The 27603-nt window shown below is 38.8% G+C and overlaps 1 long non-coding RNA gene across 1 annotated transcript; it reads left to right on the top strand.

The window, feature by feature from the left end:
- LOC123335054 lies at positions 1 to 27603 on the top strand. The gene is made up of 3 exons (XR_006553330.2): positions 1 to 5020; positions 5102 to 5192; positions 23096 to 27603. It is a non-coding gene; the product is annotated as an uncharacterized LOC123335054 (long non-coding RNA).

Consider the following 27603-nt stretch of genomic DNA (forward strand, 5'->3'; position numbering starts at 1 on the left):
TGTGTGCGTGTATAAACTTTCTATAAGGGGCATCTATGTTTTAACTTAAAACTATATTCTCTACTACCAAAGATTATCTGTGCCATGCAGCATATCCTATTCCAATTCACATTAACTTTAGGCCTTTCTTCAATGTCCAACTCAAGCCCCACCTTGTATGGGAAGCCTTTCTTCAGCATTCCAGCTACTAGTGGTATGATGACTTTCAGAGTACTGTTTTTGTATTCTTTTCATTTGTGTCAGGCTGGGCCAGGGAGAAGAATTGAAAGGGGTCAGACAGAGTGGCCTGAAGGAGCCTTTACTGTTCAAGAACCAGTAATAGGTTGACAGACTGTGGCTTCATTGCATTGTATCGGCTTCAGCACTCAAACAGATTCAATGAGGTCTTTGAAACTGATGACTTCTGAGAGTGATTCTTGTCGTATTTGGGTTGTAGACTTCTTCAGAAGTTTTTGATAACTGAACTTTCTCCTCCAGAAAGAAAACACATGAAGCATAAAAGTAGGCACATAGTTTAAGGTTGTTTAAAAGATCCCAAGAAACCCATCAGTTGAAGTCTATTTTCCAGGTGTTAGGGACCACATGTTAAAAGCAACAACAAAAATACCCAACCCTGCCAAATAACTGGCATTCATTAAGAGCTTACTATGTTCTGGGCCTGGTATGCAATAAGTCACATGCATTATCGCTTTGTATCCTTTAAGTTTTTTCACAATCCCCTGTGGTGCCTTCTATTGATATATCTATTTTATAGAGAGGAGAAAGCAAGATACAGAGAGGAAGTTCAGTAATTTTGCTGAAGGCCAACTGCTGGGAGGTTACAGAGGCTGATTTTGTTCTCGGGCAGTCTGAATCACTCCCTTAGCCATACTCTCACTGCCTTTCTTCACTGTATTCCTTGTCTCTAATCATGATGAGAGGTGACTAGCACATTCATTTCGTGAGGGAGTATGCTACCAGAAACCTGGGTGATTGACAAGAGCACCAGATATTAATGTTACAAATTCTTCCTTCAGTAATGGAAACCATCCATTCTGAAATACACAGAGAATAAAGATAGATTTGAAAAAGCCCATGTGGTAAAATTTCTTACCTGGAAAGTCCCATAGACAGAGGAGCCTGGTGGGTGACAGTCCATGGGGTTGCCAAGATCTGGACACAACTGAAGCAACTGAGCAAGCACGAGCATGCAGGTGGTAGTGAACAGCCTCCCTACTACTTCTTACCCAGAGATTTGCTTAATGTCTGATTTCTAAGATGAAGTTAAAAAAAAAGAATAAAATTTGCCTTCATTTTCATTGTAACATATTCTAATTTTAAGAGATCACAGGTTAATTAAATTCATTTAAAAACAACTTTTGGGTACTACCTTAATTAACCTTCTAGGTTTCCTCGTTATTCCACTCCTATTCAGTGCTGTCAGTTTCCCAGGGTGAGGGTTAGAACTCCTCACCTTGTCAGGTAGAAAGGGAGGGTGGGAAATAGCATTTGTTCCTCCGTTTGATTAGTAAAGCTCATTAACTGTCAGATATAAAGCACAGACAGTCCATCCAAAGAGAACAGCAATACCAGTGACATTTATTTCATGGCTAGTGTTCAGAGGCTCCTTAGAAACCAATTTTCATTCTTACAGCTCATGTCCCCAGAATGGGACTTCTCTAGGATTCATAAGCAAGCCTGATCAAAATGCAAAGTGAGAAAGAACAGATAAAAGGTCTTAGATAACTAAAGCACAAAACCAGCCCCAAAGACTCATGCCAGAGATAAAGCAGCAAGAGTTTTAACTGCTTCCCTTTATACCTGGGTATTATTTATACAGCTTCAGTAGTGTTGCTGTTTTGTGGTTTTCCTGTGACTTCACAAAGTCAGTGGGCATCAGAGCTATTGATGTCCCAAAACAGTGGAAACTGACACTGGTTTTCTGAATTGATCACTATATTCAAATAGTGAATCTATTTTCCCTACTTATCCTAAAATGCTTCCCGACTGCAAACTTGAATGAGGACTTGGCCTCATGTTTCACATGCAAGAGTTCTGTGCGGTGAACCAAGCAATCCTCTGAAAGCATTTATGCTCTCTAGCAGTGTGGTGAGCATTTTATTCTTTTAAACAAATATCAGGAAAGGGTCCTTCTCCAAATTGATCTATAGTTTACCCAGAGAAATAGATATTGAATAAAGTCAATATCCATTTTTTATTTCTATAGAGATGGTATCCTTTAAAACCAGATCTCTAGTCCTTATTTGCCATCAAACCAACTGTATTATTTTCCTTACCTACAGTGTGACTATATTGCATGGCATTTATAGTCTGGCTAGAAAATCATGTAGCTTTCTGATTATGTGTAGTTTTGTATTAACCTTCATTACATTATTTTACAAACCCCTGAACTAGCTTATGATTTTCCCCATTTATAGAGGAGTAAACTGAGACACAGAAATGTGAAGTAACTCTCCTAAAGGTGCCCATTTAATAAATGCAGAAGGCAAGCAATGAACAGATTCTGCTGGCTTAGCCAGAAGACTTTCTAAAGTCTTTTCTAGCTCTAACAGTCCATGATTCAAAGCTACATTAATTGCAATTTTTCTTTAATTTACTTTAACCACTGGCTAGCCTGGTGGGGGGCTTAATAAAACATAACACTCACAACTTATTTCTCAATCTCCTCCAACCGCTTCTATTCACAAAAGAACATGACCACGGAACAAAGCTAGAGGACCCAATGAACTCCCAGTGTCCACTTGGTTACTCCTCATGTCTCAGAAGAGTAGAGGACTGAACCAGAAAGTGGGATAATTGCTCTATTACTTAAAAACAATTTCAAGGAAGTATCTCTAACTTGAAGGAAAGATGAGTCAATAAGTGAAATTTCCTGAAAAAGATACCTCGGAATAGAGTTCTTTGAATTTTGAAAAGGAATTAGAATTACCTGTGGAGTTACTAGAAATGCATATTGATGGGCACCACTACAGAGATTCTGATCCAATATATGAGGCTCATGTGTCTGAATTTTTATCAAGTTCTCTAGATCTGATGTAATTAATGTTAAAAAGGAACTGTCCTAGAGACTCCCTGGAGTCCATTTGAGCTGCTATGACAAAATACCATAAACCCGTTAACTGATAAGCAACAGAAATTTATTCATCACAGTCCTTGACACTGGGAGTCTGTAGATCAGGATGCCAGTGTGGTTGGGTGAGGGCTCTCATCTGTTTTCACACTTTTCCTTTGTATCCTCACAGAACCAAAAAGGCTAAGAATCTCTCTTGTGTGTGTGCTCAATTGCATCCAATTCTTTGCAACTCCATGGACTATAGCCCACCAGACTCCTCTGTTCATGGAATTTTCCAGGCAAGAATACTGGAGCAGGTTGCCATTTCCTAGTCCAGGGGATCTTCCCAACCCAGGGATCGAATGTGCATCTCTTGTGTCTCCTGCATTGGTAGGCAGATTCTTTATTACTAATGCTACCCTTTAGGTTCTCTTTTATAAGACACTAATCCCACTCATAAGGATCCAGTCTCCAGTCTCATAGCTTAAGCTCCTCCCAAAGACTCTAATTCCTACTACAATCACCACTAGGGGCTTGGGATTTCAACATCTGCATTTTGTGGTGCCATAAACACTGAGACCATAGCAGGCAGTGCACCCAGTTGTTCTTAAAATAGTTCCACGTTTATTTGAGGTCTTCCCATAGATGTTTACATTCTTAAATCAAACTTCAAGGTTGATATATTCATCTTCTTTTTTGACATCTCTACCTGGCTATCTCTTAAGTCATCTCATATTTAGCCTCACAAAATTCTTGATTTTATTCTCCCCTGAATATTTTTCTCCACATCTTCCTCAACCCAATAAATAGAATTACTAACAATGTGGTGATTAAAATAAAAATCAGTAACTCATCCTTGCCTCCTCCTGTCCTGCCCATACTTTGACCTTCTTACCCTCCATCTCTTCCTCCAACTCCTAATCTACTTCTAATATAGATCTTTCATTTGTTTACTTTTCTCTATTGCCACTATCATCATCTTAGTCTAAGCCACCCTATATGTCACCTGGACTTCTGAAGTAGGGTTCTCAGTGGTCTTTCTGATTCCAGTCTATCCCCTCCAATTGGCCTTCTATATAGCAGCTAGTGATTTTTCAAATGCTAATCATACCACAACACTTATGGTCCATACAAGTGTTCCACTTGAATCACTCTAATGGTCTCTCATTGCAAATAGAATTCACACTCCTTAGTATGGCCTGCCAAGCCACGAAGGGTCAGTCCCCACCCAGCTCCAGATATACCAGCTTTCCAACAGAAGGCAGGCTTTGCTCTTCCCTCTGCATAGGTTGCTCTGCTCATGATGCCATCTGTAAGGTTTTCCCTCTAAATCAGTCCTTCTGATCCTTTAGATTTCAGTTGAATTGTCACCAACTCAGAGAGGTGGTCCCTGACTTCTATGGACCCTTTCTACCTTGTGATCTCTTCCACAAGCTACTGTATTTTCCTCATAGCATTTATCACTATCTAAAATTATTTGTTTATTGCAGATAGAATGTAACCTCCATGGAGTCAGAAACCTCACATGTCTTGCTTTCTTTTGTGCCTCAGTGCCTAGCACCCTACCTGGCACTTAGAAAAGACCTGATAAATATTTGTCTCATTTAAGTCCAGAGTTAACAAGTTGTTTGGATATTTCCTTCTTTAAAAAATATGTAAAACTGAGATTATGTGGAGAAAGGTATAATTAATGTAGAAGGTAGAATTCTAGAAAAACAAAAGAGTAGGTTTTGTGAAGTATATCTCCTTTGTCCCTTAAAATCCCACACAATAGAATCTTTCAAACTAGGATAATCCATCCACATTAGTCCCATCCAAGCTGATTATGTCTAATCCACATGAATTTCTTAACTTCTGGCTCTCTTTTCTTAAGGCAGAAGGCAACTGATCTGATTCATAACCCAGCCCACCGTGCTCATGGTGGCCTCCTCAGCATGGATATAGAGGGTTCACTGAACATAATGAAAGGTACTTGGCCCTAAGCAAAAACAAATGATGATGAACCTCCTTGTGCTCTCCTCTGCTGTGAAACTCCTCATCTGTTATTAGCCCACAGAGCATCCTGTTGTGGAAATGTGATTGCACTTCGAATGATCAGATGAATGAAACATGGATGGATTCCTCCAAAGGCTGCATGGAGGTAATTCTCTCTGCTTAAATGTTACAGACAAAGTTCAAATTCTTTCAAACAATAGAGTGTTACTTTTTTTCCCCCTAAGACCTCACATTTAAGAATCAGCTCAAATATAAATCTCTTTGAAAGCTGCCACTTTGCAGTGCAAAAGACTTTAGCATGCTCTACCTCGACACCAAACAGGTCAAGGAAAAAAGTAATACTTAAGAATCTTTTTATGGTGGCAGTTATTTTGGGGTGGTTGTTTTCTTGGCCCCAATGCATTTTTCCTTCATCTGGTAGGAAATCTTGATTTTGCTTTATCATAGAATCCTCTCTTAATGCTTAGTCCAATAATTTAGCTGTGATAGATCCACACTGGATGTAAGAATGGAAACAGTTCATAAAGTGTTCCAATCAGATTGTTTCTCCCCGGAATTTTAATCTTGAGTAGAGTAACTCAATAACTGGAAATGGTAGTATGTGATGGTGGTCCAGAAAAGAATGTCATTGGTTCCTGTTTCTAAAGTTTCCAGAACTCCTGGCTCCTTATGTTTTCAGAGACCTGTTTCTGAAGCTTTTATTTACATTGTAAGAGCTATTCCATGATATTAAACTTGTTTTTATTATCTATGGACACCCAGCAAACCTCTCCAGAGTATAGTGACATAAAATGATTTTTTTTTTTAACTTGTGGTTCTTTAAGTTAGCAGCAACTGAGATTCCCAGATGGCTCAGTGGTAAAAAGTCCATCTGCCAATGCAAGAGATGTAAGAGATGTGAGTTTGATCCCTGGGTCAGGAAGATCCCCTGAAGTAGGAAATGGCAACCCGCTCCAGTATTCTTGCCTGGAAAATTCCATCGACAGAGGAGCCTGGTGGGATGCAGTAAATGGGGTCACAAAGAGTCAGACATAATTGAGTGACTAAGCACAAGTTAGCAATTAGGGCTTGGCACAGAGTAAATGGCTAGTTTCTGCTCCAGCATGACTGGGACCTCAGTCCCGTAGCTACTGTGCTCCTGTAATAGTTCCGTAGCTACCTCCTACTGCTGTTGTGGCAAACTTAAGTGATGAATCTGCTTAACACCGCAAGTGATGCTAGGCATCTCCAGTTCATCTCTCCAGTAAACTGTGTATTATGGTAAAAACTGATCTCTTATTATTCACTCGTATTTTTTCATTGTATTTAGTGCAATACCATAAACCTTGAGTAACACCATGAGACCCATATGAAATGCTATTAATGATGTTAGAAATGCTCCCAAGAAGCAGAACAAAGATATGACACTACAAGAAAAAGTTGAATTGTCAGACATGCATTGTAAATTGAGGTCTTCAGCTTCAGTCGCCCACCATCTCAAGAGAAATGAACCCAGCTAAGTAAAAAGGGGAAAGGAAATTCATGAAACTGTCACTGAAGCTATGGCCATAGGTACAAAACCCCACACATTTTGTGAAAGACCTTTTTTTATCTTGATTCAAAAATGTGGGTGCAAGATTGTGGTAAGAAATGTATATCTATAGATTCTAATATGATCTGAGGAAAAGTAAAGTCTTTCCATGATGACTTAAAGAAGAGAATGAAGGATCTAAAGCCAGAGAACTGAATTCTAGTAAAGGATGATTTGATAATTTTAGAAAGAGTTTTGGCTTTAAAAATGTCAGGATAGTGGGAGAAGGAGCTTCTGCTGGGCAAGAAACAGCAAATAAGTTTGCAATGTCATTAAGAAGGAGAAGACAATGGCACCCCACTTCAGTACTCTTGCCTGGAAAATCCCATGGACAGAGGAGCCTGGTAGGCTGCAGTCCATGGGGTCACTAGGAGTTGGACATGACTGAGTGACTTCACTTTCAAGCATTGGAGAAGGAAATGGCAAACCACTCCAGTGTTCTTGCCTGGAGAATCCCAGGGATGGCAGAACCTGGTGGGCTGCCATCTATGGGGTCGTACAGAGTCAGACACGACTGAAGCAACTTAGCAGCAGCAGCAGCGGCCATTAAGAAAATCATGTAAGGGAAAGGATACCTGCCTGCCTGAATAGGTTTTTAATGCAAACAAAAGTACCCTATTCTTGAATAAAAATGCCACAAAAGACATTTATTAATAAGGAAGAGAAGCAAGCAACAGGGTTTAAGACAGGAAGGGATAGGGTAACTCTACTGTTTTGTATAAATGCAAGCAGAATTTTGATCATAATTGCCCATACCTATAAAGCTGTTAACTCATGAGCCTTGAAGAGAAAAGATAAACACGAGATGATAGTCTTTTGGTTGTACAGCAGGAAGGCCTGGACAATGAGAATCCTTTTCCTGGATTAGTGCCACTGATGCTTTGTCCCTGAAGTCAGAAGTAACAGTAAGGGGCTGCTTTTTTAAGTTCTTTTGATTTTTATATTAGACATGCTCCTGGCTACCCAGAATTCTATAAATTCAATACTTCAGGCACTGAAGTAGTCTGCTACTGCTGCTAAGTCACTTCAGTCGTGTCCAACTCTGTGCGACCCCATAGACAGCAGCCCACCAGACTTCCCCATCCCTGGAATTCTCCAGGCAAGAACACTGGAGTGGGTTGCCATTTCCTTCTCCAATGCATGAAAGTGAAAAGTGAAAGTGAAGTTGCTCAGCCGTGTCTGATTCTGGTGACCCCATGGACTGCAGCCTACCAGGCTCCTCTGTCCATGGGATTTTCCAGGCAAGAGTACTGGAGTGGGGTGCCATTGCCTTCTCTGCTGAAGTAGTCTACTTGCTCCTAAATGCAAAGTCTCTAATTCAGCCTCTAGATCAGGGGCTCATAAGGACCTTTAAGACTCTTTACACATACTACAAAGATCTTCATGACACAGATAACCACTATGGTGTAATCACCCACCTAGAGCCAGGCATTCTGGAATGTGAAGTCAAATGGGCCTTAGGAAGCATCACTATGAACAAAGCTAGAGGAGGTGATGGAATTCCAGTTGAGCTATTTCAAATCCTAAAAGATGATGCTGTGAAAATGCTGCATTCAAAGTGCCAGCAAATTTGGAAAATGCAGCAGTGGCCACAGGACTGGAAAAGGACAGTTTTCATTCCAATGCCAAAGAATGCTCAAATTACCGCACAATTGCACTCATCTCACACGCTAGTAAAGTAATGCTCAAAATTCTCCAAGCCAGGCTTCAACAGTACATGAACTGTGAACTTCCAGATGTTCAAGCTGGATTTAGAAAAGGCAGAGGAACCAGAGATCAAATTGCCAACATCTGTTGGATCATCGAAAAAGCAAGAGAGTTCCAGAAAAACATCTACTTCTGTTTTATTGATTACACCAAAGCCTTTGACTGTGTGGATCACAATAAACTGTGGAAAGTTCTGAAAGAGATGGGAATACCAGACCACCTGACCTACCTCCTGAGAAATCTGTATGCAGGTCAAGAAACAACAGTTTGAATTGGACATGGAAAAACAGACTGGTTCCAAATAGGAAAAGGAGTATGTCAAGGCTGTATATTGTCACCCTACTTATTTAACTTATATGCAGAGTACATCATGTGAAATGCTGAACTGGATGAAATATAAGCTGAAATCAAGATAGCTGGGAGAAATATCAATAACCTCAGATATGCAGATGACACCACCCTTAAGCAGAAAGCAAAGAAGAACTAAAGAACCTCTTGATGAAAGTGAAAGAGGAGAGTAAAAAAGTTGGTTTAAAACTCAACTTCAAAAATGATCATGGCATCTGGTCCCATCATGTCATGGCAAATAGATGGGGAAACAATGGAAACAGTGACAGACTTTATTTTGGGGGGCTCCAAAATCACTGCAGATGGTGACTGCAGCCATGAAATTAAAAGACACTTACTCCTTGGAAGGAAAGTTATGACCAACCTAGATAGCATATTAAAAAGCAGAGACATTACTTTGCCAACAAAGGTCCATCTAGTCAAAGCTATGGTTTTTCCAGTAGTCATGTATGGATGTGAGAGTTGGACTATAAAGAAAGCTGAGCGCTGAATAATTGATGCTTTTGAACTATGGTGTTGGAGAAGACTCTTGAGAGTCCCTTGGACTGCAAGGAGACCCACCCACCCAGTCCATCCTAAAGGAAATCAGTCCTGAATATTCATTGGAAGGACTGATGCTGAAGCTGAAGCTCCAGTACTTTGCCCACCTGATGTGAAGAACTGACCCATTGGAAAAGACTCTGATTCTGGGAAAGATTGAAGGCGGGAGAGAAGGGGACAACAGATAATGAGATTGTTGGATGGCATCACCAGCTCAATGGACATGAGTTTGAGCAAGATCCTGGAGCTGCTCATGGACAGGAAAGCCTGTCGTGCTGTAGTCCATGGGGTTGCAAAGAGTCTACCTGACTGAGTGACTGAACTGAACTGAACTGAACTGAACACATACTACTCTATGAAGAGGATTTTCAACAACATGGAAGAGAACCCTGTTAAGGAAAACATCATGGAAGTCTAGAAGTCTCCACCAGTGGAGATGCCATTGTTTACTGAAATGTCTGTGAAAGCCATCTAGCCCCAAACAATAAATTCCTGCTAGAGAGAACTGTCCAGATGTTATATATGACTTTACAGAATTTACAATAGGGCTAATTAAGGAAATCATGAAAGACTGTGGATATGACAATAAAAGTTGGAAATGAATTTCAATTGAAAGCCATGGGTTTCAAGACATGGGTCTTGGAGATATTAAGAGCCAGTAGATACCACAACAGAGATCTCTTATACCACAGAGACAAAGACAGGATGCATTATCCCTGAGCCTCTGGTTTCTCCAGTGGAAGAGGATAACTCAAGGGAACCAACAGCATCCCTAAAGTCCAGCATTGTGGGTTGCTTTGTGAGAGCCCCTTTTCTGGTCTTGCATCATGAGTACTAGAGAAGAATATGCAATATTACTGTGAAGGAGAAAGGGGGAGGAGCTTGAACAGCCAGCACATGGACCTTGGCAGACCAATTTCATTCCTGTAGAGTCCAGGTAATAATCCCACCCAGTGGCTTTGCTCATCTGCAGATCCAAGTCATGCAACCTCTGACCAGTGAATGAGTTGGGAGCAGATCTGCCTAATTTAGATACTCAAACAAGTTTTGCCAGACCTAGAGCTCAGTTTCTCCACATCCAGGAAAGGAGCTCAATCATAGCTCCATTCACTGTGTGTCTTCTGGCCCCAGCTTACTGGAAGGGCTGGTGAGAACTCCTGGAAGCAGTGAGGCCCAGAGGCTTGAGCTGAAAGTGAGTGGGCAGAGTTGATTATCCCCAGAGCAAAGCCAGTACTGGGTATGGAGTGTTCTGGTATTACACACAGGCAGGGGGATTAGTTCATAGCTAAGGCTGAGGGTAGCTCCCAGACCCTCCCAACTAGAGAGCTTATTTGGGAAATTGAGAGTAGCCTGAAGTGGCCTCTCCCGCTTCACCCAAGTAGGGAGTTGAGACATGACACCACTCACTCTGGAGAGGCCCCATCTGACCAGAAGAGTTGCTGACAACTCCTGTGGCTCAATGGCACTTGAGCCTAGAGACAGGCAGGCAGAGCTACAGGTTTGTAAGCCAAAGCCAGTAACACTGTTTGATCAAGGAACTTGGGATGTGGGTCACCTTGAGATAAGAAAAAAAGAGCTTTACCAGGTTTAGAGCTGTTTTCCCACTGTACCCAGGCAAGGAATGTAATTTATAGTTCCACCCATTGCTGAATATAGCCTTTAGCCTGTTCAAACAGGGGAGCTAAGCAATATGCAGCATATGGAAAGCTGCATAGCCCATTCAACAGCCCTGCGTACAGTGGTGTTTTGTTAGTCAATGGCTGCTTCCATCTTCAGAGCAAAAGTGGTGGTCTCACCTGACCAGGGAGTTAAGTGAACATTCTGGCCCCATTCAGGTTCCCAAACAATGGGGTGTATGGGCCCTGGGTCCTGTCCTTCCAGAGCAGGAAAGGTAATTCATAGGCCCATTTACTACTGAGTAGAGTACCCAGTCCTGACCATCTAGTAAGCCTAACTAGCAAATCCAAGCAATGGTGGACCCCATCCTGCAGCCCCACGCAGGTAGGGAACCAACCAGCAGTCCTAGCCAAATGGAGATTTATGAACTGTCAGACAAAGAATTCAGAATAATCCTCTTAAGGAAGTCTAGTGAACTATAAGAAAACACAGATATCAGTTGCCAGTCAGTGACTGCTCCCTGCATCTACGCACATCATTTGAATAGTTGCCTCACCCAAAAATAGACCATAAAAGCAGAGCCCAGATGCCCAAGGACATTGCTAGCAAACATACCCAAAACCCAAACTCAGCTGATTGGTGAAGAACTGCCTTTGCCAAAGCAAACTTATAGTCTGGGAGAGGAACTCCATTAGTTAAGTATATAGATTCCAGTATAAGGATGCAAATATCAGAAAAAATTGGGTAAATATGATGCCACCAAAGGAAACTAATAAAGCTTCAAAATAAAGAAAAGGAGATTTATGAACTGTCAAAGAATTCAGAATAATCCTCTTAAGGAAGTCAAGTGAACTATAAGAAAACACAGATAACAAAACCAAATTACAAAAATAATACATGGATAAAATTCAATAAGGAATTCAGTAAAGAAGTTCAATAAGGAATTCAGTAAAGAAGTTCAATAAGGAAATAGCAACCATCAAAACAAGATAAAACAAACAGAATTCCTAGAGTTGAAATTACAATAATTGAGCTGAAAAATTCAAACAAGAATTTAAAAAGTAGATTAGACAATGCAGAAGAAAGAATCAGTGACCTGGAGGATTAGACACTGGAAATTACAAATTTAAAGGAGAAAAAAGAAAATAAAAGAAAATAGAGATAGCTTAAGAAAATTATGAGACACAATGACTAGAAACAATATTTGCATTATGAAAATTCCAGAAAGATAAGAGAAAAAGAAATGGACAGAGAGGCTGAAAACTTATTGAATCTGGAGAGAGAAATGGACATCCAGATCTACAAGGTCAATAGGACCCCAAATAGATTGAACCTGATTAGGACTACCTTAAAGCACGTTATAATTGTCAAACGTCAAAGACAAAGGAAGAGGTTTAAGAGCAGCAACAGAAAAGAGAAATCACATATAAGAAACTTCCATAAGACAATCAGTGAATTTCTCAACAACAGCTTCTTATGGCAAAGATAAAGAGATCACATACTCAAAAAAAATTGTAAGAAAATAAATCACACCCAAGAATTCTATACCCGGTGAAGCTGTCCTTCTGAAACAAAGAAGGGATAAAGACTTTCTTGAACCAACTAAAGCTGAGGGAGAGCAATACTGTAGACTTAGCTTAAAAGAAATATAACCAGAAGTTCTTGGAGTAGAAGTAAAAGAACGTTAATTAGCATCATAAAAACATAAAAAGGTAGTACAAATCTCACTGGTAGTGGTAAATAAATAGTCATAGTTAGATTACACAGTATGGTAATAGCAGTGTGTAATTCACACACAACTTTAGTCTGAACATTAAAAAATAGTAATAAAAATAACCATAACTACAAAGATCTATTATCAGTAACACAATGTAATATAGATATATAACAAAAATAACCTAAAATGTGGGGAAAAGCAAAAGTAAAACTGTAAAATTTATGAATTCTACTGAAGTTATCAGTTTAAAATAGGGTATTATAAGTTTAAGATATTTTATGTAAGCTTCATAGTAACCACAAGGAAAATCCTCTATTAATTACACAAGAGAACATGGTGAAGAAGTCAAAGCACACTGATACCAGAAAGTGTCAAAACACACAAAAAAAGAGGCAGCAGGTTAAGAATTTAAAAAACAATATAGATCTACAAAACAGCCACAAAACTGTTAACAAAATGACAGTAGTAGTCTCCTACCTATAGATAATTACTTTAAGTGTAAACAGATTGAAATAAATAAATGTACAGAATATAGAATGGTTGAATGGTTTAAAAGTCATATCTAATAATATGCTTCCTGTAAGAGACACACCTTAACCTTTAAGATATACATAGACTGAGGTTGAAGGTATGGAAAGAGAGATTTCAAGCAAATGGTAACCAAAAATAAAAAAAAAAAAATAAATGAGCTAGCTATAGTTATACCAAAACAAGGACTTTAAACCAAAATGGTAAAGAGACAAAAAAGTCATTATATAACAAGAAAGGGTTCAACATATCAGGAAGCTATAGCAATCATAAATATTTATGTGCCTGATATTGGAACACTTAAATATATAAAGCAGAAATTAACAGAGCTAAAAAGAGAAATGAATATTGTACAATCAGATTTGAGGACTTTACTACCGCATTCTCAACAATGATAGATCATCCAGACTGAGAATCAATAGATGAGAGCAGATTTGAAAAACAACATAGACCAAATTTTTCCTTGGAAGTAAAGCTATGACAAATCTAGACAGTGTATTAACAAAGCAGAGACATCACTTTGCCAACAAAGGTCGGTATAGTCAAAGCTATGGTTTTTCCAGTAGTCATGTACGAATGTGAGAGTTGAACCATAAAGAAGTCTGAGTGCCAAAGAATTAATACTTTCAAACTGTGGTGCCTGAAAAGATTATTGAGAGTCTCTTGAACCAGTTAATCCTAAACCAGTCAATCCTGAAGAAAATCAACCCTGAATATTCATTGGAAGGACTGTTGCTGAAGCTAAAGCTCTGATACTTTGACCACCTGATGCAAAGAGTGAACTCATTGGAAAGGACCCTGATGCTGGGAAAAATTGAGGGCAGGAGGAGAAGGGGGTAACAGACAATGAGACGGTTGGATGGCATCACTGATTCAATGAACATGAGTCTAAGCAAACTCAGGGAGATAGTGAAGGACAGGGAAGCCTGGCATGCTGCAATCCAAGGGATTGCAAAGAGTTGGACACGACTTAGCAACTGAACAACAATAAACCAACAGACCTAATAGACATATATAGGACATTCTATTCAACAACATTGGAATACAGATTCTTTTCAAATAAACATGGAACATATACTAGAATCGATCATATATAGCCCATAAAACAAGTGTTAACAAATTCAAGAAGACTAAAATCATACCACAATCTGACCACAATGAGATGAAACTAGAAATCAATACAAAAAGAAAATTGAAAATTCACAGACATAGGGAAATTAATCAACACTTTCTTGAACAACAAAAAAAGAAATTTTAAAAGGACTTAATACAAGTTTCCTGAGACACAAAAATGGAAATTCTACACACCAGAACTGATAGGAGGAAGCAGAACCAGTTCTAAGAGGCAAGTTCATAGCAATAAACGCCTATGTTAAGAAATAAGGATTCCAAATAAATAAACTATGCCTTAATGAAGTAGCAAAAGAAGAACAAATCCCAAAGTCAGCAGGAGAAATGAAATAATGAAGACCATTATTATTATAAAGAGCAGAAACAAATGAAATTGAAAAGAGAAAAACAATAGAAAAGATTAACCAAATAATTGGTTCTTTGAAAAGGTAAACAAAACTGACAAACTTTTATGCCAACTAACAAATTAAAAAGAAAGGGGACCCAAATCAAACAATTATAAATAAATTAAAAATTGAGACATTACAGTTGATACCTCAGAAATTCAAAGGATCACAAGAGGCTAATATGAACAACTATATGTCAAGAAATTAGACAGCCTTATGCTTGGTTAGTCACTCAGTCATGTCTGACTCTTCTTGACCCCATGGACTGTAGCCCACCAGACTCCTGTTCATGGAATTCTCCAGGCAAGAATACTGACCCAGGGATCAAACCTGGGTCTCTTCCATTTCAGTCAGATTCTTTACAGTCTGTGCCACCAGGGGAGCCTGGACAACCTGGAAGAAATTTTTGAAATTCTTGAAACACACAATTTACTAAGACTGAATCAGGAAAAAGTAGAAAATCTGAGTAAACAAATTACTAGTAAGGAAAATGAATCAGAAATCACAAATATCCCAGGACTAGACGTCTTCACTGATGAATTTTACCAAACATTTAAAAAATAATTAATACCAATCCTTCTCAATTTCTTTCAAAAATCACAAAGGGGAGACACTCCTAAACCCATTTCATGAGGCCAGCATTATCCTGACACCAAAACCAGAAAAATATGAAGAGAAAAGAAAACTACCAGAGTTAATATTCTTTATGCTCAATATGTACTGTGCTATGCTTACGCACTCTGTCATGTGCGACTCTTTGTGACCCATGGACCATATAGCCCACAAGGCTCCTCTGTCCATGGGGATTCTCCAGGCAAGAATACAGAGTGGGTTGCCATGCCCTTCTCCAAGCGATCTTCTCAACCCAGGGATTGAACCCAGGTCTCCCACATTGCAGGCAGATTCCTTACCATCTGAGGCACCAGGGAAACCCCAAATGCTCAATAAAGTACTAGCAATTTGAGTTTAGAAGCACATGAAAAGAATCATACACCATGTTCAAATGGGATATATACCTGGGATTCAAAGATACAACACACACAACTCAGTGTGACACAGCACATTAACTGAATGAAAGAATCACTTCAATTGATGTAGAAAAAAAGCACTTAACAAAATTCAACATTCATTCATGATAAAAACTCTTAAAAATTAAACATAGAAAGACCACATTAGAGAACATACTAAAAGCCATACATGAAAGCCCACAGCTACCATGATATACTCAATGGTGACAAAACCTTTTTTGCTAGGATAGGAACAAGTCAGGGTTTCCCACTCTCATCATAGTACTATTCACATGCAACATTTGTTGTTGCTGTTAAGTCACTCAGTCGTGTCCAATTCTTTGCAACCCGATAGATTGCAGCACACCAGACTTCCCTGTCCTTCACCAACTCCCAGAGCTTTCTCAAACTCATGTCCATGGAGTCAAGAATACCATCCAACTATCATGCCCTTGTCATCCCCTTGTCCTCCTGCCTTCAATCTTTCCCAGCATCAGGGTCTTTTCCAATGAGTCAGCTCTCTGCATCGGGTGGCCAAAATATTGGAGCTTCAGTTTCAGCTTCGGTCCTTCTAATGAATATTCAGGACTGATTGGATCCCCTTGCAGTCCAAGGGACTTTTAAGAGTCTTCTCCAACACCACAGTTCAAAAGCATCAATTCTTTGGTGCTCAGCTTTCTTTATAGTCCAACTCTCACATCCATACATGACTACTGGAAAAACCATACCTTGACTATATGGACTTTTGTCAGCAAAGTAATGTCTCTGGTTTTTAATACACTGGCTAGGTTTTCTTCCAATTTTGTGGCTGCTGCCAGCATCTGCAGTGATTTTGGAGCCCATGAAAATAAAGTCTCTCACTGTTTCCCTTGTTTCCCCATCTATTTGCCATGACATGATGGGATCGGATACCATGATTTTCTTTTTTTTCAATGTTGAAGTTTAAACCAGTTTTTCACTCTCCTTTTTCAATTTTTTCAAGAGGCTCTTTAGCTCCTCTTTACTTTCTGCAATAAGGGTGGTGTCATCTGCCTACCTGAGGTTATTGAAATTTCTTCCAGCAATTTTGATTCCTATTGTGCTTCATCCAGCCCGGCATTTCACATGATGTACTCTGCATATAAGTTAAATAAGCAGGGTGACTATATACAGCCTTCATGTATTCCTTTCCCAATTTGGAACCAGTCTGTTGTTCCATGTCTGGTTCTAACTTGCTTCTTGACGGGCATACAGGTTTCTCAGGAGGCAGGTAAGTTGATCTGGTATTCCCATCTCTTTAAGAATTTTCCACAGCTTTGATTCACACAGACAAACTGCAATGCAGGAGACCTGGGTTGGGAAGATCCCCTGGAGAAGGGAAAGGCTACCCACTCCAGTAATCTGGCCTGGAGAATTCCATGATTTATTAGTCCATGTGGTCACAAAGAGTTGGACATGACCGAGTGACTTTCACTTCCCTTCTTCACACCATCAAAGGCATTAGCATAATTAATGAAGCAGAAGTAGATGTTTTTCTGGAACTCTCTTGATTTTTCTATGATCCAACAAATGTTGGCATTTGATATCTATTTCCTCTGCTTTTTCTAAAACCAACTTGAACATCTGGAAGTTCTCAGTTCATGTACTGTTGAAGCCTTGCTTGGAGAATTTTGAGTATACTTTCCTAGCATGTGAAATGAATGAAATTGTGCTGTAGTTTGAACATTCTTTGCCATTGCCCTTCTCTGGAATTGGAATGAAAACTGATGTTTTCCAGACCAGTGGCCATGGCTGAACTTTCCATATTTGCTGTCACATTGAGTGCAGCACTTTAACAGCATCATCTTTTAGGATTTGAAATAGCTGAGCTGGAATTCCCATGCAACATAGTACTATTATTGCCATAGCTAGTCCTAACTAGAGCAATCAGGCAACAAAAAGAAGTAAAAGATATCATAACTGTAAAAGATGAATTTAAATTGTCTCTAACTACAGATTACATGATTTTATATATAGAAAATCCTAACAACTCAACAAAAAATGAACAGATCTAATCAATGAATTCAGTAAAACTGCAGGATACAAGGCTAACATAAAAATCAGTTGCCTTTCTATACACTAACAATGAACTTTCAGGAAAAGACATAAATTTTTCCCATTTACAAAAACAAGAAAATACTCAGGAATAAATTTCAATATCATGGTAAAACTTATCTACAACAGGAACTATAAGGCAGTGATGAAAGAAATAAAAGAAGACAGATGCAAAGTTATCTATGTTCATGGATTGGAAGAGTTAATATTGTTAAAATGACAGTACTGATGAAACCCATCTATATATTGAATGTAGTCCCTATTAAGTTTCCAATGGTGTTGGGGAAAAAAAAAAAAAACACACTCCTAAAATTTGTATGGAACCACAAAGTTACAGGAGACTTGGGTTTGACCCTGGGGTTTGGAAGATTCCCTGGAGGAGGAAATGGCAACCTACTTTGGTTTTCTTGTCTGGAAAAATCTCATGGACAGAAGAAGCTTGGCAGGCTACAGTCCATAGAGTTACAAAAGGGTCAGACATGACTGACCAAGCAACTGAATGCAAAACAGCCTGAATAGCTAAAGCAATCCTGAGAAAGAACAATAAAGCCAGAGGCATCACACTTCCTGAGTTCAAGCTACACTACAAAACTATAGTCATTAGAGGAGTATGGTACTGGCCCAGAGATAAACCCAAGCATATGCAGTCAACAAATATTTGACAAAGGAGCCAAGATACTCAATGGAGAAAAGACAGTCTCTTTAATAAATGGTGCTGGAATAATTGGATATTCACATGTAAAAGAATGAAAATAGTCTCCTGTATTATACTACCCACAGAACTTAAAATGAATTAAAGACTTAACTGGAAGATATGAAACCATAAAACTCCTAGAAGAAAACACAGAAATAAAACTCCTTGACATAGGTCTTGGTAATGATTTTTTTCAATATGACACCTAAAAGCACAAGTGAAAAATAGTAACAAATATGTGGCACTATATGAAACTGAAAGCTTCTTTGAAGCAAAGGAAACCATCAGTAAATTTAAAATGACAACATATGGAATGTGAAACAGTATTTACAAGCTATATATCTTATAAGGGATTCATATCTAAAATATATAAAGAATTCATATAATTCAATAGCAAAAAAACAAATAATGCAATTAAAATATGGGCAAAGGACCTGAATAGACATTTCTCCAAAGAAGATGTATGAAAAGCCAACAGATATATGAAAAGATGTTCAACATCACTAGTTATTAGGAAATGCAAATTAAAATCACAATGAAATATCACCTCATACCTGTGAGAATAGGCATCATCAAAAAGATAAAAGACAAATTCTGGCTTGGGTGTGAAGCAGTGGGAAACTTTTTGCACTGTTAGGGGGATTGTAAATTGGTACAGCCACCATGGAAAATAGTATGAAGTTTCCACAAAAAATTAACAATAGAACTGTTATATAATCCAGCGATTCTACACCTGGAATATAACCACAGGAAACAAAAGTGCTAACTTCAAAATATATCTACCTATTCATGTTCATAGCAGCATTACTTACAATAGCAAAGACATGGAAACAACCTGTCTCCACTGCCAGAAATGGTTGAAGAAATGGTGATGTATGTATATATGTGTGTGTGTGTGTGTTTACACACACAATGGATTATTATTCAACTCTAAAAATGAGGAAATCATACTATTTGTGTGATGGAGGAAACTTGAAGGCATCACATTAAGTGAAATAAGTCAGATGGAGAAAGGCAAATAATGTATCATCTAACCTATATGCCCAATCTAAGAATAAAAGACCAATCCATACTCATAGAAAAAGAAATCAGACTTTTGGTTACCAGAGGTGGATGGTGGTGAAAGTGGACCCCAGATAGAGATGGTCAAAAGGTACAAACTTCTATTTACAAGTTAAATAAGTACTAAGGATGTGATGTACAACATGATGACTATAGTTAACACTGATATATAATATAGAGGAAAATTTTAATGGAGTAAATCTTATTATTTCTCATCACAAGGAGACTTTTTTCCTTTCTTTTTATTATATCTATATAAAAATACGGATGTTAGCTAAATCTATTATGGTAATCATTTCACAATATATGTATATCAAACAATTATGCTATACACCTCAAAATTGTCAATTATTTCTTTTTTTAATATTCCCTGAACTCTATTATTTCTTTACAAGTATTTATTCCCAAACTTTCTCATAGGAAAACATTAGTTATGGGGTTTTTGTTTTTTGTTTTGGGGCTATTACATTATACAATTTAGAATCAATCTCTGTTGGTTGTAATCAAATGTAAACAAGTTGACCTTTAAACTTTTCTTGGCATCTTGAAATTGAAAATGGACTGCGTCTACATGGACCTCAAGGAAAAGTCATAAGAAACTAAATTCTGAAATCATTAGAGCTTGGTATTCTGCATATGTATGTTCAAAGAACGTGTCCATGATGTACCAGAAAACACGCTGGGGCTCCTTTCAGTTTCTCTACGGTGCAGTGCACTAGTGTTCAGTCCAGTCTGCAGTCCAGTGCACATCTGGACACTTCTGCACACAGCTGGACACAGCTAGAGCACAGCTGGATACATCTGGAACACAGCTGAAGTACAGCTGGAGTACATTTGGTATGTGGCCCTGAAACACAGCTGGAGCACATTTGGTGTGCAGTCCAAATGCACAGCTGGAGCACAGCCAGAACATCTGGAACACATCTGGCATACAGTCCAAGTGCACATCTGGACACATTTGGGGCAAATCTTGGTACAGCTGGACACACCTGATGTGCAGAGCAAGGGCACATGCCAGTGGACAGTGCAGTATACAGTCCAGGGTACCATCCAGTGTACATACTGCATACAGTCCATGTGCAGTCCAGGGTAGCATCCACTGTACATCCCATGTACAGTCCAGGGTACTGTCCAGTGTACATTCCATGTACAATCCCATTTACAGTTCAGTGTATGGTCCAGTATACATTCCAGTATACATCCAGTGAACAGGCCAGCATATACCAGTTTACATCTAGTATACAATCCAGTGTAGGTTCAGTGTTTCTGTGTCTGTCTTCTCCACATCCATAAAATCCTATGAATGGCTCTTAGTGATTTTTATAGGAGATGGCAAAGAACAAATAGTCAATAGGCTCAAAGAAGGAAGGATAAAAAGAAAAAAATTTAAGTGAACTGAAAATTGGATTGCTTGGCACTGAACTCAGGTCAGTGGTATGCCAGAGCTCTCTTGTTCCAGCCCACAGGAGCAGTATTCAGAATGTCAGGAATTTCTTCCCTGATCCTTAAGTCCTTATATTTGGCAAAACTAATACAATTTTGTAAAGTTTAAAAATTTAAAAAAAAAAAAAAAGAAACACTTGGCACGCTTCACCAAAAAAAATTAAAAAATAAAAAAAAAATAAATTAGTGGGACTAGTTACATCAGGGAAATCAGCAAACACTACAAATCAGGGCTTTTGTTTATCAGAGAGTCTGTGTTCTAGTGGAACACAACTGACATCCATGATTACGATACAATTAGTCCAAACTCATGTCCATCCAACATGTGAGGTCAATGACAAGTAGAATCAGAATACAGAATTCCTTTGAAGCTAGTGAGGACCCTTAATCTAATTCAGAAGAGTCAAGAAAGGCTTCCCAGAGGTAAGAAATACAGAGGCTATCCAGGTGAAGAAGCAGTGTGTTTGGTGGAGGAGCAGGTATAGCAGGAAGCATTTGCTCTGAAAAGAAAGGGAAATCGGAAGTAAGAGCCAGCAAGGTACCTTTGAGAAACTGCATGCAATTCAGTAACAGCCGGGATTAGAGGCAGAGAGCCTCATCTAGTGGTGGAGTAGCCAATGGAGGGTTAGACAGGCTCCAGAACCATTCCTGTTTTCCATACTACCTAATGCAAAAAGTGGGAAGTGTGCTGTTATTTGTGCTTCTGCTGGAAGAACTCTTTTTGACAGCCCATAAAGCCATGATGGATGTCAAAAATAACATTGCTCAGCTTTTGCCACCTTGCTATATACTTCCCACATGTGCTTAAGGGAAAACTCGAACCACCAAAGTCATTAATAAGCTTATATTTTAAGTATACTTGAAAGATTCTGAGAAGAGCTGGTCATCCTTATTTTTCTGTCTAGGACAGATTTTTGGAGAAACATTTTAGTGTTTGCATGACCTTTAATCAGATATACTGCACATGTTTTTAAGATCCCAGTAAATTACTGCCTTCCTATAAGTACTAGGGGACTTAATGGTACCATTAAGAAATGCATAAATATCATCTTTTAATTTTTTTCTTCGTGTAGGTTTTATTCCTGCCAGCGAAGTGTTGTTTTTTTTTTTTTCAGTTTTGCCTATGGAAATTAAGCAGGATTTTATTAGCAATTAAATTTTTCAAAGTTATCTTTCTTCTGGGTCTAATGTAATTCCTAGAGCCCTTCTCATGCTGTAAAAGGACTGGGTTCTTCCAAATGTCTTCTTCTTAATCATCACTAGCTCATTAGCAACATTTCTCTCCCCACTTCCTTTTTCCTCTACCTCTGAAGAAAAGTGATACTGATCTAAAAATCAGGATTCATTTCCACATAACCGAACATTCTTTACTAGATGTCATATCCAAATTTAAAGTATGAAGATTGCATTCCTGTATTAGCCAGGACTCCTTCTGGTTTCAAGTGACAGACCTCTACTCAGTCTGGTTTGAGCAAAAATAAATAAATAAATAAAGAACATTTATTGTGCCCCTGCAATGGAAGAGTCCAGAGTATATCTGGACTTCAGACCTGGTTGGGTTCAGGGACTCAAGTTATATCACAGCTTCTCTCCCCATCTCTTTGGTTTGCTTTGCTCTGCATTTCCTTCAGTTTTAGCAAGTTCTTAACCATGTGGTGACTATTTGTGGCCTGGAGGCAATATTCCTACCAGTTAGGAACTGGAAATAAGTAGATAGTAGTGGTTTCATGAAAAACTAAGGTTTTGTTACTGAAATAAACAGGGATGGATGATAGGCAAAAAAATGATAGATTTCCCTATACAATTACTTTAATTAGTAGTTTTAAGATTTATGAAATCCAAAATACAGTAAAAATCCTCATCTTATTTTACAGACATGGTAAGGCCTCATATCTTAGTAATTTTTATTTTTGAGGTTCCAGAATTTCAAATTCTGTGATTTATAAACTTTGAAACTCATGTGGGGAATTCTACAGTTTTCACAAGGAAATTTTCTCTATACAGCAAGGTTATTAAATAAAAAAAAAATCCCTTTGTTTCCCTTTCTTCAGACACATTGCTAACATTTTCATAAGGATGATACAGTTCTGACATGAGGAAGACAAAATCTAATAAACCCTTAACTTTTCAGCCCTAATCTCATTTTCTTAGCAGCTTTTTCTGTACCCTTTTTCTGTACCTAAAAGGAATCCATTATCCTTTGCTTTACTGATGTCCACATTTAGTGCAAGAGCATTTTCCAGTAGGTGCATCTAGAACTCTGCAAGACATCTATCAAGACCTAGGGCTCTGCTTACAGAGGGATCCATACCAGTTCCTGTAACCTCTCATGGAGCAACATGAAGATTTTTTGCCGCCCTCCCTAACTGAAAGAGACTGAACGCATCTAATAAAGTGTTGACATTTCTGCAGATTACATGGTATGAAGGGCAAATCAGATTCCTTTTATCAAAAACAATATAACATCCTCATTATATTCTTTGACTTTGTTGGATTCCTATCTGTATTGTATAGATCAACATGATGGGTAAATTGAGATCTTCACTTACACGAAGCAAATATCTTCCCCTCTTTTTTCCCCTAAATTTAGGATGACTTTGAATCCTTTGCATTGGCCCATTGCACACATTAAAATTTCCCTCAGTCCCTGCTTCTTTGCAGGAGCCCTTGAACAATGGCCTTACTTCTTCATCCAACTTGCTTTTGAAGATGTGATTTGAGTTTTCTGACTGAACGCCTTTGGTCCTGTTCTTTTTAGGTTAAAATGAAAATAGCTAATTAGCAGCTCTCTTCTTCAGGATCTTAGGGTTTTCCACACAGGTTATAGATAGGATTCAGAATTATTATTATTTTTTAGGTAATTATCCAAGTTGATTAGAGAAGACTTAAAAAATTTTAAAAATATCTCCTTATTTATTACCAGTGAGTGTTCAGATGCCATCTGGACTGTTGGGAGAGAGATGAAAGTGATTCGGTGCTATGATTAGGTCCCATGATTGGCCACCAGCACTGATAATCACATCATTAATAACACATGGACAGAGGAAATTACCTGCAGCAAGAGGAGAGACTGCACGGCGAGAATGTTTTTCACCCTGACCTTTAGAACACAACTTCTCAAGCAGAGAGTGAGGAAAGGTGGAGGCACAGAGAAGACCTCAGTAACATGCCACAGGGTGTTAAAGGATCCCTAGCTCCCAGGGTGGTTCCTCAGGGGCCCAACAAATACATCACACCTGACCATCAGGCAGAGAATAGAAAGAGCTACCATCTGCTCTGAGTTCACTAGATCTGAGGGTTTGTGTAATGTACAGCATCAATTTGTTCTTTAATCTCTCAACAACCGTATCAGGGATTGCCACTGCCTCCATTTCATATATGACAATCTGAATCCAATAGACATTAAGCAACTTAATGAAGTTCACACAGGTGGTAAATGGCAGACTAGAAGTGTGAATCCATATCTACTTTATGTCAAACCCTGTTCTTATCTATTAGATATGAACTGTAAGATGCTTTTGGTAGATGCAACCATAAGAAGAGCAGATAATACGTTTCATGATGTTTTGGTCCAAGTATATGCCCTTCACTGGGGACACTACAAGCTTTCTGAAGGAGCCCCAGATGAGAAAGGACATAATAATGCATCTAAAAAGCCTGGTATTTCTAGTACAACTTCCCGTATAAATGTCATCAGTATATCTCCCAGAGATAGTATGAGTTGCCCAAATAACACATCTATAAGAATGCTAAATTCAAACCACTAAATGGATGTGAAGTCAGAGGAATGCAGTCAGGGGACTGTCAGTAGGTGAATGAAATGGAGATTCAGAAATGTCTATGTAGGCAAATGTGATGGTCAGAAAATTCTGTCACATGGATGATGATTCATTTCCCAAGAGGAGTTTGATGTGAGAATCCATTCAGCTCCTCTTCTTGACTGAGATCTTTCCAGGCTGAAGGATCCTCTTATTGTGTCTGATGCCTGATGCCCAACTTATAATCACGAAGACCAAGATAAGCAACGGGTCTCCTTACTACTAGTCTAGTGCTCTGTCCACATCTCTGGGAACAAAATCCCCATTTCAGTCATTATCATGATTTCACAGAAAAATCTAGAATTAGCTTAGTTAGTAAGACAGAGTTAAATTCTTCTTCTTAGAATACAACTAGGACACAATTTTTCTTTTGAAATATAACTGGCAAAGTAGTTTCCTGACTTCACAAGAGTCAAAAAGGATTGAAGAATCATTACCCAACTTTGATCCTCCCACAACTCTTCTCAGAAGAAAACTCAAGAAAATCCCCCTTCCCTCCTCATTTCCTATTAGGCAGGCAGACGTTATTAGCTGAAATAGGTAACTCCTTCATAACTGCACCCTGCCATTTCTCCTGCCACATTTCTATAGCCAACTCTACATTCAGATCTATTTTGGCAGATGTGAGTTCTGTATTTCTCTTGCCCCTGGCTACCTTTGAATTACCACAGCTCCGTAGCACTGCAGGTCTATCACCTCAAGGTTTGACAAATAATACTGTATAACTACTGCTGATATCAACTTTAAATGGAAATTAGATTCTTTCCCTATTTTTTATGTTCCACTTTAATTTGGGCAAACTACAGTTCTAGACATCATGTTCACTGCAATCATCTATCTTTTAGGGAGCAATAGTGGTCCTGCTTGCTTAAGTACCTTGCATTTTTCATGTCAGTCTTTCTTTCTTTTTTTTAGTAGCATACCTGTGCCACGGGGAAGGGCATAATGTGCTCTCATGAATCTGACCGCTCATTCAAGCAATAGGAAATGGGAGAGTCATTTACCCTACTGATAAAATGTGCTGCAGTGGTCTAGGGGACTTTATCTCCTGGATTCTATTACCAGAGTAATATGCATCTTCAGGAGAAATGCCCTGGAGCCTGGATAGATCTCTGGAAGACTGAACTTTAAACCTTATAGTATCTTTAAAAATGTAAGGGGGTGGCAGTATCTATGGGAACACCAAAAAAGTAACTAGAAAACCACCAGTAAACTCTTTGAAATAAAGCACTCAAATAAGCTGTTTGAATAAACCAAATTCTCAAGCTCATCAGAATAGTAGATGTAACAGGTTTATCTTTACTTGACAAAACACTTTGTTCCCTTATTGAGGGAACAGAGGTCATTTGGGTCAACCTACTTCTTGCAGAACTTATAGACAAAAAGAATTCTGATGAGTTTAGTGGTCATTCTCAGATTGTCTCTACCAGCTATATCTTGCCCTTCTTTTCTCTGCCGTTTGTCCCAGGAAGGCTGGCCTATTTGCATTGTATGACCCAGGCTCTTGCCCTCTGAGCTCTGGTTTATTTGGACCGATGGGGGACACTAATAGGAGATTGGAGAGTCAGAGGAGAGAGAGGGTGGAGCATTTATTCCTTGCTTGTCTGCCTTCTGCTTTGTTGCAATGCTGGCAGTGACTACGCTTCCCTGCAGCCTTGCATCTACCAGCCAGCCACTTCTCTCCATGGCACCAACTCTTCTGGGTCTAGTAACCCCTTCTCCCCTACTTCTCCTTCAAACCTAGAGGTGATAATGGATTCCCAATATTGGCATTCTCCGGCTATCTTATATCTCTAATTGCTTACTTCAGTCCTGTCTATACTTGCATAATTGTCCAATCATGAAATTATTTTTAATTAAAACTTTTTGCATCTATTTCCTGAAATGATTCAGCTTGAGTTTTCTTGAGAAAAACCTTCTCTTTCTCAACAAGTTGGCTCTTATCTTGGCGTGATTACTTAAAAAGCTAAAAATGCTTTTTGCTAATGGTATCTTAAATATATTTTGAGCAAATAAAAGCACACACAAATTATATAATAGTCATGAGGTGAATAATCACAAATGATTCCATTTATACTCACCCTTTATCTACCTAAACTCTTTAAATATTTGAGTTTTCTAACCTGCTACTTTGCTTCTCTGGCTTTGAAAAGTTTCAGGAAAGATTCAGGTGAGGCATTTAAAAAGTTGAATTTCCCTTTAGGAAGCTTGTGCTATAGGTCAGTTGGTTATTCAAAGGAGCTCTTCCCTTGGTGCCTGGCAAACATGATGCAACTATCCTCTGCCAGCCTCCCTTCTCAGAAACTCTTTCTAAGTCCTAGGCAATTAGACAACTAGAGGCTGATTCTGGACTTCCCAGGTGGTTCAATGGTAAAGAATCTGCCTGCCAATGCAGGAGACTGGGATTAGATCCCTGGGTCAGGAATATCCCCTGGAGAAGGGAATGGCAAACCATTCCAGTGTTCTTGCCTGGAGAATCCTATTGACAACGGAGCATGCTGGGCTACAATCCATAGGGTTGCAAAAGAGGCAGACGCAACTGAGCACAGCACACTGTTTCTAAAGCTCACTCACTCTTCAGGTTTAAAAATAAAATAAAATTAAAAAAAAAAAAACAACCTAAGATTAAAAAAAAAAAAGAGCAGACTCTATACATTAAAATACACTCCTTTAAAATTTTTTTCCTGGGTTAGTGACAAGTTTTCAACCCATTAAAACAGAGTAGGGTCGGGGCAGAGGGGAGACCTTAAACTGTAATGAGTGTGCCTTTAGAAAACTGACTCAGAAGAAGCAGAATTACTTTGCTGACAAAGGTCCATATAGTCAAAGCTATGGTTTTTCCAGAAGTCACATATGGATGTGAGAGTTGGAGTATAAAGTAAGCTGAGTGCCGAAGAACTGATGCTTTTGAACTG

This window comes from Bubalus bubalis, chromosome 9, assembly GCF_019923935.1.
Source record: "Bubalus bubalis isolate 160015118507 breed Murrah chromosome 9, NDDB_SH_1, whole genome shotgun sequence".
Lineage (NCBI taxonomy): Eukaryota > Metazoa > Chordata > Mammalia > Artiodactyla > Bovidae > Bubalus > Bubalus bubalis.